Source organism: Pteropus medius, unplaced genomic scaffold (assembly GCF_902729225.1).
Source record: "Pteropus medius unplaced genomic scaffold, Ma_sr-lr_union100, whole genome shotgun sequence".
Classification (NCBI taxonomy): Eukaryota; Metazoa; Chordata; class Mammalia; order Chiroptera; family Pteropodidae; genus Pteropus; species Pteropus medius.
In genome coordinates this window covers 19,207,504-19,225,366 of record NW_024340849.1, presented here as the reverse complement: position 1 = coordinate 19,225,366, position 17,863 = coordinate 19,207,504, and the positions used below count along the sequence as shown (strand labels likewise).

The following is a 17,863-nucleotide window of genomic DNA, read 5'->3' as shown; positions in this document are numbered from 1 at the left end:
TGCTTTGGACATGCCCTTTGCCAGGCGGTTGTATTCATGTCTTGTGACCTCTTCTTCGTTGCTTTTAAATCATTTCAATCTTTCCTTGGTACCTAGGGTTAGGCTGGGTCTCATCTATCACATAACCCCAACAGCATTTTGCTCAGGACTCCGCATTCATTCAGTAAGCAGTTATTTGAGACAATGGTACTTTCTCATTGAATTGCAAAGTTCCCTAGCTATACTAGGAGGAGGCAGTATAAATGGTGATCCTCCCCCTAAAGGCTTACAATCCGCTTGGCTACTGCATCCACAGGAATTAAGCAGCCGTGAACATTTGTGATGGATTGTACAAATACAATATAGAGGTAGGGGAAGTTTAGGGGTATGGGGAGCTTTGGGGGGACGAAGAGGAAGGGGAGCTCGAGCTTAAGGAGTAGCAGGTTTCGCACGGATATTGGCAGGGAGAAAGGCCAACTCTTCTCAAACAAGAAAAGTTTGAGAGGAGGCTTGGGGACCAAAATGAGCCCGAGGGCCCGTCCGCGTCTGTGTGATAAAGAGAGGGCCTAATGGGTGAGTTGTGGGCAAGGCTGACTCCTGACAGAGGCATTCTGGTAGACGCAAGATGATACTGAAAACCTCTGGAAATTTCTGAGCCAGAGAGCAACACCTGGAAAGCATAAAGGAGAGTTTGTTTATTCATTCAACAAACACTGAGAAAAATGCTGCTGCTTTATTGAACTGAAAAATCTCCTAGACACCTTTCCTGTTAGGAATGTGCTAAGATTACAACGTCAAATAAATCCAGGGTTCTCTCTAGCCAGAGGGACCTCCCCGCCACCGCCCCAGGTAACTCAGGGCACGGTGGAAAGTGCAGTGCTCAAAACAGGGTGAGAATGGAAATCAGGAATGTGGGAGTCCAGATGGCAGATGAGACCAGATCTGCCTGGCAGAGGCATCTTAGCAGAGAACAACCCTTGATTCTTTGTCGTCTTTAAATTCATCGTCACTATAACAGTCAATCAAAAAGACTAAGTGGGAAGTGAAGGGCTGGGACAAAGCTTGAAGATTCAGGAGAGCCCTCTTCCATGGACAGTTTATTCCAAGCCCCAATCATGCGCAGACCGGGCCTGGAATGTTCCTCCGAGAATGCAGCCTTCGCAAGGCAGGTACACAGCCCCTGGGCACTGATTTAGCAGCAGAGTTCCTCCAGGTCCAGCAGCTGCTGCTATGAATACCCCAGCTTAGGCAACCATTCCTGTAACCTCCGCAGAAATAACTCCTCACAGTTTTGTCCCCTCTATAGAGTTGTCGCCCCCCTCCTCCACTTGGCAGCCAAGTCACTCTGTGGTGTAATGCCCTGCCTGTATTACCCCCAACACACACACACAGACACAGACACACATGCACACACACACACTATCACACACATGCACACACAGACGCTGCCCCATCTGAGGCTGTGAGTTCTTGACTTCCTCAGATAAAACTTGGGTCTCCCCCAGCCCCCACCCTTTAACTGTTCCACTTCCTTAGCCAGACTGCAAACTGAAATGTGAAATTTGAAGCCAGTGTTCCCCTTAGCAACCGTGGTAACACAGGATCTGATAGAGAGCCTCGAGTTATAAAAATACCAGCTTCCACCAGACCCTGGCTTCCACAGGGAAACTAGACTCCACGCCAGAACCGTTTCAGACAGTCTTAAAACTCAAGAGGTTTCCAAACCCATCTCAGCATGGCTTCAGGAGGAGGACGTCTTCAACTCCCTGTGGAAGGTGGTGGTGGTTGCAAGCTTTGGGTATTTTCTCTAAAATTTAGCGATTCAGAGAGGATGTGGTTCTCTGAGAACTAGGTCGCTGTATAAAGGATATATGGGTGGGAGCCGTTTTCCTTAAACATCAATGTTCAGCATTTTTTAAAAGTTAGGTTGGATTGCCACCAGCCCTTCCTGCTCCCTCCCAGGGAGTCCTCAGCGTCGTCAGTCCTCCTACTTACATAGAGGGGGAATGACTTGATCTCTCTCCCCTACATTGAAAATAGTATTAATTAACATAACCATTAGCAGGAATATTCCCTTGAAGGCCTCAGGCGGGAAGGTAAGAGGTTGAGTCGTCTAAACTTTTTTGCTCAGGACTGAAAAGAAAAGTCCTGCATCCTTTCTCGCAGCCCTCCCTGCCCCCACGCCCTAGGCGGAGCTCGCACTCTCCCTTGATCTCAGCGCGGCCTGCAGGGGGCGCCTGGCCTTGCGGGGTGGAGGTGGGGGCTCTTCCCAGAGGCGGGGCAGGGCGGGGTGGGGGGCCTCCTCCGCGTCCTGGGCAGACTGGCTCTCCTCCCCTCCCCCGCCTGCTCTGTGCTCTCCTCCTCCTTCCTCTTATCTCCTGGGGCTATGCCTTGTAATTTTGAAAAATATTCTAACTCAGTAATTAATGTCTGAACTTCAAGAGGCCTTGCTTTCTGCAGAGTCGCACTGAAGGCGAGCCGGGAGGGAGGAGCCGAAGGCCTTAGCACTGAGGGGCCGGGTGTGGATTTTTTCTAAGGTGGCTAAGGGACGCTGGAGGATAAACTGTTTCTTGTAAGATACACATGCGTATGCATTTACACATCTGCCTAGATTTTTAAATCCTTTGGGTTTAAAAAACTTAGAATGCCTGCACCCCATCCCACCCCCCAGTCGCAGGTTCCTAGTAGGGTGATATCACAGACTGCCCAGCCAGCATAGAAGCATGAGGGGAGACAGGCTGGCGTAGGTCCCCGTGGAGGGCTCGGCTGGAAGGGAGAGAGAATGACCTGTATATTTAGAAGATACAGGCACTGTGGGGGCGAAAGATGGCCATCAGGAACTTAAGATAACCCAGAAGTGCAAAAAAATGAAGTTTACCTGTTTCCCACCCACAGGGAGGATGTAAGAGGCCCCACTGAATCCTGGCATGGCCTGGCCTCCTCAGTGCCCCCCACCAGTTGCCTCTGCATGGTGTTTGCCCATCCACACCCCTGCCCAGCCTTCACGCCCCAGCTCAAGGTACCCTCCACCCAGCAACTCGGGTGCTAAGCAGGGGCTGGCTGCTGGGACCTACCCTCACCTGTCTACTAGGGCAGAGAAGGAAAAAAACGAAGCACCCTATGCTGGGAGCTGGTGCATAAATCAACACCACTCTCTTCAGGCCCCGCATGGATCTTGCTGTTTTAACCTGCTCGGGCTCTAAAGTCAGCAGATGATGATACCCTAACTCACCATTGTGCCTCCCTTCAGATAGATGTAAATAGCATTTACGCAGCACTTATGGGTCTGGACCATACACAGTTAGAAGCCACCTTTTCTCTTCTTTTCTTTCCACCTCTACACCTAGCTAGAGCCCAGTTCCTTATTGATAGCCACTGTTATCACGGCCGCCAGCAGTGATTGATCAGGAAGTAACAAGGGAGCTGGACCAGGCCCCAGTGGAAGAAACCACCCAGATCTGCCTTTCTTATATCCTGAATAGTAGTGGGGGATGGGGGGCAAGGAAGGAAGACAGACTTCAGAGCCAGACAAACTCAAGCAACTTACCCTCTCTGGCCCTCAGTTCCTTGCCGGGATGAGGATTAAATGTAATTTAGTAGATTTGCTAATTGCAAGTTGACTTCCTCCCTTCCCTGTAACAGGACACACAAAACAAAGACACGGAAAACAAAAGACATAGAATAAAGGGATCAGTCAGCAGCATTTTTTTTTTTTTTATCGTATAAAATGAAGTGCTTCTTAATGAGAAAAAAATGTGAAGGGACGCAGTGCAGTCAGTCTCTGGGTCTTTTGCCCTTGACATTCATTCTGGGAGAATGCCTTCTTCCAGAGTCCTTCATTTCCCCAGGGAGACCCTCTCTGACCATAACCCCACAGTATCTGGCTTTACCTTAGAGTTACCTTTGTTAACTTGCTTGTTTTCCATCTCCCCAAGTAAGGTGGAAACTCTAAAGGCAGGGAATGTGTCCATTCTGCTCATAGCTATATCCCCAGTGCCTAGAACAGTGCTTGACCTTTCGTAGGGCTCAGTAAACACTTGCTGACGAAATTAATGAAGTAGAATGTCTAGACTGAGTAGAGTAGGAGATAACAGTCGCCCTTCTAGAGTTAATCAGAGAAGAGTTCTAGGAGATAAATTCAGAATCCTTAAAGAGGGGAGGTAAGCGAGCAGGACGGGGCTGGCTGGTAGTGGTCCCAGTTGCCTCTGCATGATGTTTGCCCATCATTCTGAGATGAGCTCAGAATGAAAGAAGGAAGAGAGACACTTCCCCCAAATCAAACTCAAAGGAAGCAATTTGTGCTCACAGTAAATGCGAACCAGTGTAAAACTGCTGTCAGCCAATGAAGCTGCCTGTGTTCTGTCCCCACGTTTCACTCTAGTGAAGTGATCTTTTCTCAACTTCAGTCTGCCAGGCTTCTTATGAGATTTAATTAGTCTGTCTAAAGTCAGAATCCCATGAGCCACAGTCAGACTCAGGGTGGGCTTCTGGCACGGTTTCATGGTTAGAGAACTGTGGGGAAGTGGTTATTGAGGGGCCACTGAGTGAGCACCTGCTGTATATCACATCGGCCTTCAGCCTTTGGCTGGGCCTGGAGACGCAAGTGGAGCAGCAAGGTTTTCTCCTGCCTCCCATGATGGGGAGGGGGGAAGGAAGATGCACGGGGTGCAAGAGGGTTGGGAAGAAGGTGAGCGCATGACACAGGAGGTGGGAGAACGGAGCAGGTGGGAGAAGACACCCACAGTCACCAACATTGAGGACAGGGGCAGCTTCTTAGCCCTTAACCATCTCAGCACAATCCCAGCTGTGGAGCCACATGTCCAGTACGATAAAATGCAAGCCACTATGTCATTGACATTCTCTAGTAGCTGCATTTTTAAAAAAGGACAGGCGAAATTAATTTTAATAAATATCCAAAGAATTATTGTTTTAACGTAATCAATATTAAAAAGATCCATGCGATACTTTTTTATATCCTTTTTTTTTTTATATTCTCAGTCTTTGAAACCCAGTATGTATTTGACACTTAAAGCTCCCCTCCGTTCGGACTAGGCACATTTCAAGGGCTCAAGACCACATATGGCTGGTGGCTACTATACCAGACAACATAGGTCTGGAGGCTAGCTTCTAGAATCCTCAGGCTTTTGGAACAGTTCTGGATCCCAAAAGTACCTAGATCCTCAAAGTCCTCAAAGGATTTTTTATAGCTTCTCTCCTTGAGCACCTAGAAGCGAAGGAGAGCACCAGGAGCTGAAACACTGCCCATGACAGCCAATGTGCTGGTGGTATTGGTCGGCTGGCTGCAGCTCCCTGGTAGGGTCTGTGAAAGGCTATCCTTTTGACCCCAGCATGGAGAAATGTGGGAAGAGCAAAGGAGGGGGCAGAGAAAGTAAGAGAAGAAAAATATAGAAAATGGGGGGAAAGGAAGTGGGTGGCAGGGATGGCAGACTGCATGACAGAGCTAAGAACAGAATCCACAGACTGAGGGAGGACGCACAGACAGCTGCCAGCTCCTCCTCGCTATGGCTGAACAGAAATGGTGCAGTACGTGGAAGGCACAATTAGCTCATTCTTTCATTGCCCTTTTGATTACACTGCTGTTGTCAGGACTGCCATTTTTGTAATTAAGACCTTGTCCCTTACTCAGAGGTATTGAAACATAGAAGTATTTGCTGAATCTGGTTTCCCAGGGTTAAAAGCCGGGCTTAGGAAACGCAAACACACTTGTGGAAATGCAAACACACATTCACTAACTAATTGTCCTTTAATTAAGGCCAAAGCCCTGCTTAAAACAATTAGCTCTGGGAATTGAACAGTAGGTACAACTCTACTTTTTTGCTAATCGTTCTTCCCCTGATAGCTGGGTTGTGGCCAGTCTGAGGAGAAGAGGGGACGGCAGGGAATGAATGAGTCTGTTGCTTTGGGTCTGGACTGGACTGAGCTTTGCTTGGTTTGGAAATGTTAGTCAGAGGAGAGTTTGAGGTATGGGGAAGAGCAAAGAGGATGTGGTTTGGGCAAGGGGAGTCAAGAGGCTGCTCCAGGCTTGGACCAGGGCCATGGGAAGTCTCTGAAGCTACTGCTGGCCACACTGAGGTGGCTTGCCTGGCTGGAGCTGAGGGCGTGGGCCAAGGATGAGCTGACTGGAAAGCAATTAGATGAGGTGGGGCTGGCTGGGAAAATACCTGGGATCCCAGGGCCAGAGTTGAGACTTGCTTGGATGATGCCACAGGCAGGAGGCCTCGTGGGCTCCGGGGAGTGGAGGCGCCCACTGGCGAGGGTGGCTGCCACCCACTGGTGAGGGTGGCTGCCACTGGCCCACCGGGCTTCCTTTTTTGTCTCTCGATGATGAAGAGAAGTGGATTCTGGAGTGTGGGGAGTCAGGGGGCATGTGGCCCTCTGGGAAAGAGGCCATAATCTGCTTACCACTTCCTCTCTCCAGAAGTCTCCTTCACCTCAGTTCGCCTGTCCCCTCCCTTCAGTCCTCCTCAGACTCCCAAGACTTCCCTAAGACCTGCCTGTGCCACCAGATAACCTCCCCCTTTCCTGGGTAGGTGGCATGTGTACGTGGGGTGTTACCCTCCCAGAGACTTTCACATTCCGAAAGGAGAAGTTGGATGAGAAAAATGTGTTCCCCAAAAGAAAAGGGATGCTGGGGGAGGAGAGATGACTGACCCTTGCGATGGACCCTCTCCCCAGAAACTACCCACGTGCATTAAAACTTGCAGAGTCCCTGGAGACTGTGCTCTGGGGGAGCTTCCCGGTTAAGAACCACTGCTCTAGAAGTAGAACTGGGGGCTTTCATCCAGGGAAATGGTCATGGGGGGGCCTTCCAGACTACCCTCAGAGAGTGGGTAAGGATTTTTGGCTGACCCAGCCAGACCAGGACTCCCACAGATCCCAGAAGCCCCTGACAGCTCCTTGCCCCCCAGAAGGAATCATAATGCTCCTCTCCCTGCCCTCCACACCCCTCCTGCCCCCTCCACACTCCTCCCCTCCCCTCCCCTCCCCTCCTCTCCTCTCCTCTCCTCTCCCCTTCACACTCTTCATCGGAGATCAGCAAACTTCTGTATAGGACCAGATAGTAAATATTTTCACTTTGCAGGCCAAGAGGCAAAATCAAGTTTAACCACATCCCTGTGATTGTACTGCACTGAGCAGCAGTGCGAAGCGATGAGAACGGTTTCTGTAGAAACTGCTCGACTCGCCTTCGTAATGGGAAGGCATAGACGATATGTAAATGAGCAAGAGTTCCAACAAAACCTTATTTATGGACACTAAAATTTGTCATTTTTATGTGTCGCAGAATATTACTCTTCTTTTGATTTATTTTCCCCCTGCTATTTAAAAATGTAAAAGCTATTCTTGGCTTATTGGCTTGTAAACAGCAGGCTGCGGACCAGAGTTGGCCAGTGGGCTGTGTGTACTTTACTGGCCCCTGTTCTAATTCTCGACGAGGAAATCACCCTCCAGGCAATGTTGATGCACATTAAATTCGAGAATCACTGTCATAGAGGGGAACCGGCTATTTCCCAGGTGATGCTGACGCTGCTGGTAGGAGCGCCATACGCCGAGTAGCACTGAGTCTCACCTTCACCCCCATTTCACAGATGGTAAAACTGAGGCCCAGAGGTGACATACCTCTATCATATGAATCCAGGGAGAGGCTTCTTCATCCCAGCATACAGAGCAGTGTGGCTTTCTATCTCCAGCCGCCTACAGAGAACTACCCTGCCAGCTCACACCGCCCGAGGCTCTAGCTGAGACGCAGGAAATGTACATGTGTCCCCTGGAGTCCCAAAGTGGCAGGGCTCCAGTGAGTCATCTCCCAGGAGTGGAGATGTGTGCACTGAGGCATCCCCAGGCTGTCAGCCAGCCCCCGCCCGACCACCCTGCCCTGCCCCTTAGAGAAACTCCCTGCTTGGCTTCGGGGATCCGCAGAGCAGTCCAAAAGGAAAGCTAAAAGCCCCCTCGTGGGAAGGAAAAGGGGAAGAATGGGGGCTTGGCTGTCAGACTTCCATGATTTCTAATCTCATTGGTACTAGTTGAAATGCGAGACAAGTTACTTAACCTCTTCGAGCCTCAGCTTTTCCATTAGTAAAATAGAGAAACCTCTGCCGGGTTGCCATAAGGATTACTGATCACATCTGTCAAGTGTCCAGAACATAGTACAGAACTTTTATATCTTTATTGGCCACCCTGGCATTCTGCCTTAACCACAGAGCTACCCAGCCCCAGCCTGGACAGCCACAGAAAAAGCCTCCGTGATCCTCCCGGTGACACACGGAACTGTAGCTGTGTTGATGTCCTTATGGAGGCAGTCGCTGTCCCGTGCTCTTGTGACATCCCCATTGGTGATTTAGTTTGGAGTGTGTCAGGCCATGTCACTTGGGTGTCCTCCAAGGTCTGGGAACCCACTGGAGTTGTACACCAACGTCTGTGAATCTGTGGAGATGTGCATTTTTCTGAGCGAGATGCCAGAGTTTTCGTAAAACCCTCAAAGGGTTTCATGTTCCAAAAAAGTTAAAGGGCACACATCTATAAACACAATGCATAAGGAAGCACCAAACTTTTAGGACAGATTCCTGGATTTGGGAATCAGCTCCCTGAGCTGATATATTTGGCACATTGTGCATCATCTAATTCAGATCTGACTTTCCATTTCCTCAGCCCTAAAAACTATAATTAGCATACCTGTCCCACCAATCCAGAATCGGATGACATCCTGGGAAGGAAAACCTGGAGTAGGGCAGCCAAGAATGGGGATGGGGGGCTCTCAAAACTGCCACCAGGTAAGCAGGGAGCCTGGCAGGGACCACCCTGCAGGATACATGCCTTTGCTTTCGGTTTAAATATGTGGGGAGGGGCAAAACAGGTGACACTAAGCTATGGTGATGAGTAGGATCATGGTGACCCTAGGGGAGGGTCAGTGAAAAGGGGCACGAGAGGACTGGGGGGTGCAGCCCAGGTTCTAGCTCTTAGTCAGGGCATAGCAGCACCTTTGTGAAAATTCGTCTAGCGGTATACTAAGGGTTTGTACCTATTTTTGCATGTGCGATAATCCAACAAAACGTTTTCTCAAAAAATGTTCAACTGAGAAAAGTAGAAGTCCAAGGTAAAATCATCCCGTTTGGGATCTTTCTATGTAATTTTGCAGTGAAATTAGCACACAGCTTGAAGAAAGAGTGATTTATATATAAACACAAATAATAGAGTAAGATTTTTAAAATAATCTGAAGGCCAGATTTAAGTATCTTTCTTCTTAACCCAAACGGCTATCTAAGTCTGCTTACATAACATTGGCTTTCTTTAATTATCTCCTAGGGCCCACAGGCTGTCTCGGGCCTCTTCACAGCCATGAGAGACCTGCCTCGGTCGGGCCTATTTTGGGTAGCCCGTCCCCCAGGGCGGTCGCTCTGCTCCACACGCTGCTGACTGTAGGGCGCTGCATGCCCCCCCATCCCTCTCTCCTTCTCTAGGCTTCCCTCAGATGGGCTTCTCATCTCTCTCCTGTAACACCTGCTTCTCTCCCTCGAGTGGCTTCTACTCATCAGCCCACCAAACCCATCGGAAGGAGGAAAACCTTCTCCTGACCCCACATTCCCCTCCAGGAGCCACCCCATTTCTCTCTTTCCTTTAGAGCCAATGTTTATTTATTTTTTTAATTTATTTTTTAATTAAGTTTATTGGAGGTAACATTGGGTAATAACATATAAGTTTCAGGTGTACAGCTTTATAATACGATGTCTGTATACTCTATTGTGTGCTCACCACCCAGTCTAGTCTCCTTCCATCACCACATATTTGACCTCCTTTACCTTCTTCCTTCCCCCCGCCCACCCCTCTTACCCTCTGGTAACCCCAACACTGTTTTCTGTGTCTATGAGTTTGTTTTTTTGTTTTCTTTGTTCCTTTGTTGCTTTCTGTTTTATATCCCATATATGAGTGTAATCATATGGTTCTTGTCCTCTTCCATCTGATTTATTTCATTTAGCATGATGCTCTTAAGATTCATCCATGTCGTTGCAAATGGTGATACTTCATCTTTTTTTATGACTGAGTAGTATGCCATTATCTATATGTACCACATCTTTAGTCAATCATCCATAGAAGGACACTTAGGTTATTTCTATGTCTTGCCTATTGTGAACAATGTAGAGACAGCGTTTGTAAAAGAATTGTCTCCCACATGTTCTCTCTCGGAGGACACTGAGACACAGAGAGGTTAGCTATGCAACATGATAGTAGATGACTGAGTTGGAATTAGAATTCAGACAGTTCCTCTTTACAGCCTCAGTTCCCATCACTGATCTGCTTGTGCAATGTCTGTCTTCTCTACTAGACTAGTGGATCTATGAGGACAGGATCCGTGCCTCCTTGTTGAATGAATGAATGAAAATTGTTACCATTTCTTCAGACTCCCTGGAGGAGGGTACAGACCTGCCATTCTCCAAGCCTGTATGTCTCAGGGAGGCTGCATCCCAGGGGACAGAGAGGACCTTCTGAGTGACTCTGCTCTGGCCAGCATATACTTTCCTTCCAACTCAATCCACAGGTCTCTTGAGAAGGCCAGCTGGGCACAAAGTCCTGTGTGAGGAAAAACTAGTCTAGGTAGACCTAGAACTCAGTAGAACCAAATAGTTGAAGAATGAAGGAGGGTCTTGCGGTCGGTCTTGAGTGATCCAGTAAATGGATCCAGGGTGGAAGAAGACAGGCCCAGCAGAGACAATGAGGAGCAAAAGCCGAAGGTAGATGAGGACAAGACATATTCATAGGCCTGAGAACAGATGGGTTTGGCTGGCCCCAAGGTCTGTGTAGGACCCCAGAGGGGAGTGGGCCAGCGAGCGCCTGAGTGCCAGGCTAAGCCCATTCTCCCCTTGCATCCTGGTGATCCAAATGAATGGGTACTACAGAATATTGCCTTGCGAGCTCACTCATCCAAAAAGATCACCTCTATAGAAAAAGAGTTGCCCCATTATGAAAATTTATATTCTGCTAAGTAAGGGTAAGGCTCTAAAGCCAAACAAACTTCCAGGTGCCAATTAAATACTCTTATCTCTGCCTTAGACTTGGCAGAGAGTATTTACCAAATCCTTCTGCCTCCCCAGGCAGCCCCAGGCCCTTTTCTCAGCCCAGGCCTGTCTGCCCCTCTATTGGATGGCTGCTGCTCGCAGTACAAATGCTCATTATGCCTTTAGCACAGCTCTATTATCCTCTGCTTAATTGTCCCAAGCCCAGCTGTCCCTGCCCAGTTGGTCCTTGGTTACTGCTTTCCACCCAAACTCACCACAGAACCAGCCAAGCTCCCTCACCCAAGGGACAGACGTCCAGCCCAGCTCCTGCGGTGTGGCCTCACACTCCACCCCCCATCCCTAAGGCTGGCACTTCTGTGTGGTAACTGGGTTATGCAGGCATTTATTCTTCTTAAATACAGCTTGCCAAGATTATCATGCTGAAGAGGACATGGTTTAACCAAAGCTTCTTTGGAGTTCCACGCTCGGTGGCAGAGTAAGGGGCCAGGGCACCCCTTCTCCATCTCCTGACAGCCCCTTGCTGGTGACTCGTGCCCTCCCCCACTCACCCTGTAAAGTTTGAGAATGGAGGGAAGGACACCTGGTTAACTTGGCATATCATGAGGAACCTTCTAAGAAGCTTCTTCCCAGGCTCAAGGAAAGGCAGGCTGGCAGAGCCCTGCAGATAACCATGTGCCCTGGGCAGTGAGCAGCAGGGGGCCCATGGGCCCTGCCTGCAGGGAGGCCCCTCCTCGGAAGCTGATGGGTCGCCCTCTGTGGCACTGCCCTGCAGAAGGTTCCCTCTGTGACGGCAGGGAAACCTGTGGTCCGTCCACAGCGATCTCCCCACCACCTTTCTCCTTTCTGGTTGAACTTCTGTGCCTGGCTTTATGAAAGGAAATATCTTGCACCCCCAGGGGGCGTCTCGTCTTCCCTGAGCTGCCCACCATATTCTGATGTACTTAGCCACAGGAGAAGGCAGGGAGGCAGTGGGGGGAGGGGATGGCCTTGTCCAGGGACTTGGGTGGCTGGACAGCAGCCCGGCCACCCGGGAAAGCTTACCCAAAGGAGGAAAGGACTGTTTCGCAAGCGTGGCTGGGTGCTCTGAGCTGGCCTGTCGGCCCCTGGCATGCGGCGAGGCCTATTAGGAAATCAAGGAGCCGCTCTGTCTGCTTTCCAGCAGGCGCCACTTCTCTCCTTCCTCGGCTTTGCTCAATTCACAGCTCTGGCTCCAGGGCCAGGCTGGCGGGTGGGCGGGCAGGCCGGCGTCCTCTGCCACGGGCCCGGGGCCCGCCAAGCGCCTGCTCTTGCCTTAGCTAGTGTTGTCTCAGGGGCCCCTGAGCCGGCCTGCAGAATCACGCCGACAAGACCAGGCGGCTGCTGGTGGCCATCTCGGATGGGAAGGCGGGGTGACCCTCGGGGAAGGATTCCAGGCGGCTGCTGGTGGCCATCTCGGGTGGGAAGGCGGGGTGACCCTCGGGGAAGGATTCCAGACTGTTTCCTTCTGGGTTGAGTGCCACCGCCCTTATCTCCTTTCCTGCCAGGCGGGGACTCCTCACTAGTCACACAGAAATGAAAGCCCCACCCAAGACGCACAGCCCCCCACATACTTGAAGCGGGAGGGCCTGCCTCCAACTCCATTCATTCCACCCGGTTATCAGTCAGGGGAGCAGGAAGCGTGCATTGGGCTGTATTATATATTTGGTCCAGAAGAGGACAGGTTGAGAAAAAGAGCGTCCAAAACATGGAGCCACTTTGGTGGCTGTTCTGAAAGTTCTTTGACCTGTCAATCAATTGAGATCTCAACTGAGATCTTTCTTGGAGGGAAAACAGCTGTGTGGGGGGGTGGGGGGCAATCATTAGGTTCAGGGATGACTGGGATACAGATGGGGGCCATGGTGGGACTGAGTGGAACAAGGAGTAAGAGCCATGAATAAGAAGAAGCACGCATGGCACAGCCCCTCACCTGAGTGTCTTGCAGGCCTGGGTATTATTATGTGAACGTGGGAATAATCTTTGGAATATGGGAATATAGAAAACTGAGGCCCTGAGATTTCAACTGATGGCTCAGTTTCTGAGACTCGTTGCTTTGAGAACTGAAAGCAGAACCCCAGCCTTACAACTCCTAATTCTGAACCGGGTTTAATGTTCTACCTCCGAAGAGTAGTCTCCCCCAGACACGTAGGCTTGCTGTTGAACTGCACTTTCTGGAGGCAGGGGACTGGCCTAGTTGACCCCTCAAGGTCTCGCTCAAGTCCAACAGTGGCTAGTTCTACAGGCGAGTTGCTATGGGAACTATAACTTTGAATTTCCTGGCTCTGGGGCTGTGAAAATCACAACCTGAACCTTCCGTTGATGTGGGTTTCTAGATTAATTTCCTGTTTGATTGTTTACTTTAGAGAGCGGAAAATGCCTTTGCAGGCAGCTAGTTCCCTTCACCAAGAGGCTTATCACACCCTCCCCCCACAGCCAAGCAAGGTCAAGTCCAGGACTCAGGTGGGTGGAGGTGGGGAAGCCAGGGGATGGGGCCAGGGGCCAGGGCTGGGGGGAGGCACACCTAAGAGCAGATGGCAGGCTGGGGCCCCCTCTCCTGCCCTGCTCTCTCCTTGTGCTAGCCAGGTCCCCGCCCAGTAACCTGAGTTCAGAAACTGCCTGGTGAGGGGCATCTGCCCACTGTCTGAGCCCCATGTCTGGCCCCCAGCCAGCCTAAACCCCTCCCCTGTCCCAGGGAGCTGTTTTGTGCTGAGTCAGACACAAAATGCAGTCATTCCTTCAGAGGGGCATCCAGAGGGTACTGTGAGGGGGAGCGATGGTCCCAGGTGCCACCGGATACCCAGTGCCTCCGGGCTGGGCCCTGCTGGCTGAGCTCCCCGGGGGAAGCTTGGAAAATAACTGCTCTTCCGTCTGCCTCTCCTCTGACTGCACTCGGCAGGGCCCCGCCGCTCCAGCAGAGAGCAGTGGACAGTGTGCCCAGTACCATAACTCCATCCTGTTCCCGGCTCCGGTCCCCAGGGAGCAGTTAGCCCTGGCAAGCTCAGGCAAAGCCCTGTGGCAGGTGTCACAATCTCCTGCCGTGATGACCGGCTTGCTGGGAGCAGGGCTGCTTGGTCACCTTCAGAGTCCTTCTCCTACCCCACCTGCTAAAACCCTCAGACACAGGCAGGAACACTAACCCACTTTGTAACTGGGGACCCTGATGCACAGGGAGGGGAAGTACAACAGGCTGGAGGTCTACTGACTGGCAAGATGGTAATCCGGGGGGCTCCCGACCCCTCACCGCCCCTTCCCTTCTCTGAGTGACGATATGATGTACCAAATCAGGGCACTTTCAAGAACAAAAGGGATGCTGTTACTGTTTACTTTGGGTTGATGGGTAAAAACCGGAGCCATCCCCGGCAAACCAGGGTGTGTGATCACCCCATCCTTTCCTGTCCTCACCCCATGAGCGCTATTTGTGTGAGACGTCCTCGTGGGGCAGTGGTTATGTCATTTGACTACGGAGGCAGATGAGACCTGGGTTCAAATCCTGGTTTTCCATTATTTGTGTTCTTGGGGAGGTCATTTCCCTCTCTGTGCCTCAGTTTCTGCAGCTATAAAATAAAGATATTACAGCGGTATTTAACTCAGATCAACGGGTGGAAGAATAAAATGGATCTTAAAATGTACACATCGCTCAGAGCTTCACATCTAGAGCGAATACTCAAAAAATGTAAGCCAGGTGCTGACTGAGGCCCCGGAAAGTGTTGGTCAGCCCTCAGGAGACCCCTTCTTGAAAGGTAAAACCTCAGGGCTGCCTCAGGCATGTTCTGTTTGCCCTTTAGGAGAGATCCGTGGACATCAGGGCGGCAAACACAGAATGAGCCACAGAGAGGACGGGCAGGCTTCTAGAAGGGGAGGGAAGGGCAGTAAAGAAGAAGCTGGGAGGTGTTGACAGTGGTCACGGCCAACGTCCCTGGGGTTTCAAATCTTGACTCAGGGTCCTGGGAACTCATGGCCACAAGAACTCTATGAACAGAACTCACCTCCTGTCCTGGCCTTTGGCCAGGGCTTGGCCCCCAAGAGGAGCCACTGGAGCCATGGCCCCGTCCTCTGGCTCCAGTATCTGCAGGATTCGGTGTCTTCTCTGAGCCCCAGATTACGTTTCCACCCCCTGGGGCCAGCTGTGGGCTGAAGCATTCCCCCATGTGACATTTACTGTGGCCACTTTGTACAGGGCGGTTTGCAAGCTCGGCAGGAAGGAGGCTAATTATTGCCTCCAGGGCGCCTGGTCGCAGTTAGGGTGCCGGCCCGCCTGCCCGCCTTACTCAGGAGGGCTGGCAGCCAGGCCACAGGGCACAAGCTTGGACTGAAGTCCAGGTCAGAACCATGAATTTCCTTGACATCTGACCATAGCCACTGAACTAGGGCTCCTTATTAGGCTAGTAGAAAAGTGGCATTTGGGACAAATTCCTGTCCCCTGGGATGTCTGAATTGCAGTTAGGCACAGAGTGATAATAATAAGTAATGAACGTATAACAACATTGATTTCATAGTTGCCCTGACAGGCTGAGCAGCCTGAGCATTCGCATGTGTACCTGCGTCACAGCCATGCCAGCCCCTCCTGTCCGCTCCAGAGGAGTGATATCTCTTCTCTTATTTAAGGTTGATCTATGCACTTGACCCTGACCTCTCGTCTCTTCTGATTATGTCCCGCCTCTCCTGCATTCCACCTACTCATCTCTTCCTCTCGCCTTTCAACCTGCTCAAGTCTCTCCTACTTTTAACAACCGTTCCCCTCGACCCTTTGCCAGTCTCTTTCTCCTAGCATCTTACCCTTCCTCTCTTCCATAGGCAGGTTCCAAAAAGAAAGAAAGAAAAAAGAAAAGAGAGAGAGAGGAGAAAAGGAGAGACAGACAGAGAAGAAATAACGGAAACTCCCAAAAATGAAAAAAATTATGCACCCTGTTGGGCTCCACTTCCTCTCCAACCCCGCATTACCCAGGCTTCCACCTGCCCCTCCCCCTGCACTGAAGTCATCATGACAAAGGTCACCCGTGCTCACCTAATCACCAGATCGGGGGAGCCCTGGTCATTGTTCATCTTACTTGACGTCTCTGAGAATTTGACATTGTTGTCCTCGTACTTAGAACTTTCTTGGCTTCTGTGACATCACTTCTTCCTGTTCCTCTTAGCTCTCTGACTGTCCTCCTCCTCCTCCTTGGGGTTCCTCCCGCTTTATCGCCTTTTAAATGTTTCTCTTTCCAGGTTTGGAGCCCTTACCCTCTGCTCTTCTCATGTCTTCTCTGCCTTCTCCCAGGACATCTCACTCACACTGTGACCTTGACTAACACTGGGCACCGCTGACCACAGATAGTCAGTCTCCCACTAAGTCATCTTCCCCGATATCCCTAAGGACCATAGACTCAACGTTTTCAACATTGACTTCATTCACATTCCCCCAAACCAACTCCTCCTACCTTCGAGTATTGTTGGTGGCACCAAGCCCCAAACCTGGGTGTTCTCCATCTTCAAGATTGTCCTTTTCTTCACCCACACTTCTGCCTCCTACAGACGTCTCCTCCCATCGTGCCTGCCTCCATTCAAGCCATCATAATTTCTCACAGCAGCTTCTCACTGGTCTCCTTGTCTCCAGTCTATTCTCCAAACTATACAAGGAAGGAGCTTTCTAAAATGCAAATTACCTTCCTACTCTGCAGTTTAAAATCTCAGTGGCTCTCTAGTCCCTTAGGATGAAATCCAAATTCAGTAGCATGGCATCTAGAGCCCTTTAGAATGTAGTCCTTGCCTTCTTTGCCGTTATGTTCTCTCTCTCCCCCAGCACCATATATTTTAGCATCTTGAAATACTTGTTATTCACCAGTGCACTCTGCTAGTTCACATTTTTAGCTTTTGTGCATCTGCCATATGCTGCTGCTTATGCCATATGCCCAGCGTGTTCTCCACCACCACCATTCCATCCTGTGTTCCAACTCCATATACCTAGCACAGTCGCTTGATTCCCTCCTGCTAGGCTATAAGTTGCAAGTCGTCTTATTCTTGTTTTCACTGTATTTACACAGTATTTAGAACACAATAAATGTTGCATAAATATTGTTAAAAGGATGGACGGATAGATGGATGGATGGATGAATGGATGGATGGATGGATGAATGGATGGATGGGATGGATGGTGGATGGATGATGGATGGATGGATGGACGGACAGAGTAAGTGAACGGGTAGATGGATGGATAGGTGGATGAAAGGACGGATGGGTGGATGAAAGGCTGGACACATGATGTGTGGGTGGATAGAAAGATGGATGGATAAATGGATGCCTTGGTGGAAGGAAGGTTGCATAGGTGGATAACATGGTGGATTAATAACTTGGTAGGTGAGTAAGTGGGTGTACGGATGGGTAGGTGGATAAATAAGTGGACAGATCGATAGATGGTGGCCATTGCAGACACAGAATAGGTAAAATGAATTCAATTTTGTTAAGGTCCAAGTTGATTGTTGTCATCAGGCAACAAAAGTAAGAATTATAAGCTCCAACAAGCAAAATAAGAATTAACTAATGTGGGAGAAATTAAAATAATTCACCAAGAAAGGATGCTGACCCTGGACTTCCGTGCACCTGCTAGTTCTTCTCGGACTTGCTGTCTGTCTGGCTTGTTCAAGCCACTTAACTACTGAGCCTCGGTTTCTCCGTCTGTTAAGTAGAGATAATAATGCCTGTGGCCTTTCCCTCTCTCCATAGGAGTGTCACGAGGGTAAATGGGATGGTGCATATAAAGTATATCAAGATCTTCAGGGAAGATACATGTTTATAAAGATCTACATTTAATAATAATAATCACACCTTTCATTTGAATGGAGCTTTGCACTTTTCAAAGC

At 50.0% G+C, this 17,863-nt stretch overlaps 1 protein-coding gene and 1 long non-coding RNA gene across 4 annotated transcripts in view; one reads left to right on the top strand and one right to left on the bottom strand.

Moving 5' to 3' along the window:
* Positions 1-17,863, top strand: part of CTIF (cap binding complex dependent translation initiation factor) — a 232,861-nt gene that overhangs the window by 201,998 nt on the left and 13,000 nt on the right. The gene's annotated exons all lie outside the window — the stretch shown is intronic.
* LOC120585716 (uncharacterized) lies at positions 2,365-16,011 on the bottom strand. Of its 2 annotated transcripts, XR_005648490.1 has the most exons (4): positions 12,051-16,011; positions 10,417-10,563; positions 7,618-8,421; positions 2,365-3,612 (listed from the first exon to the last, which is right to left on the bottom strand). It is a non-coding gene; the product is annotated as an uncharacterized LOC120585716 (long non-coding RNA). The 2 variants fall into 2 exon arrangements; XR_005648489.1 differs by lacking the exon at positions 10,417-10,563.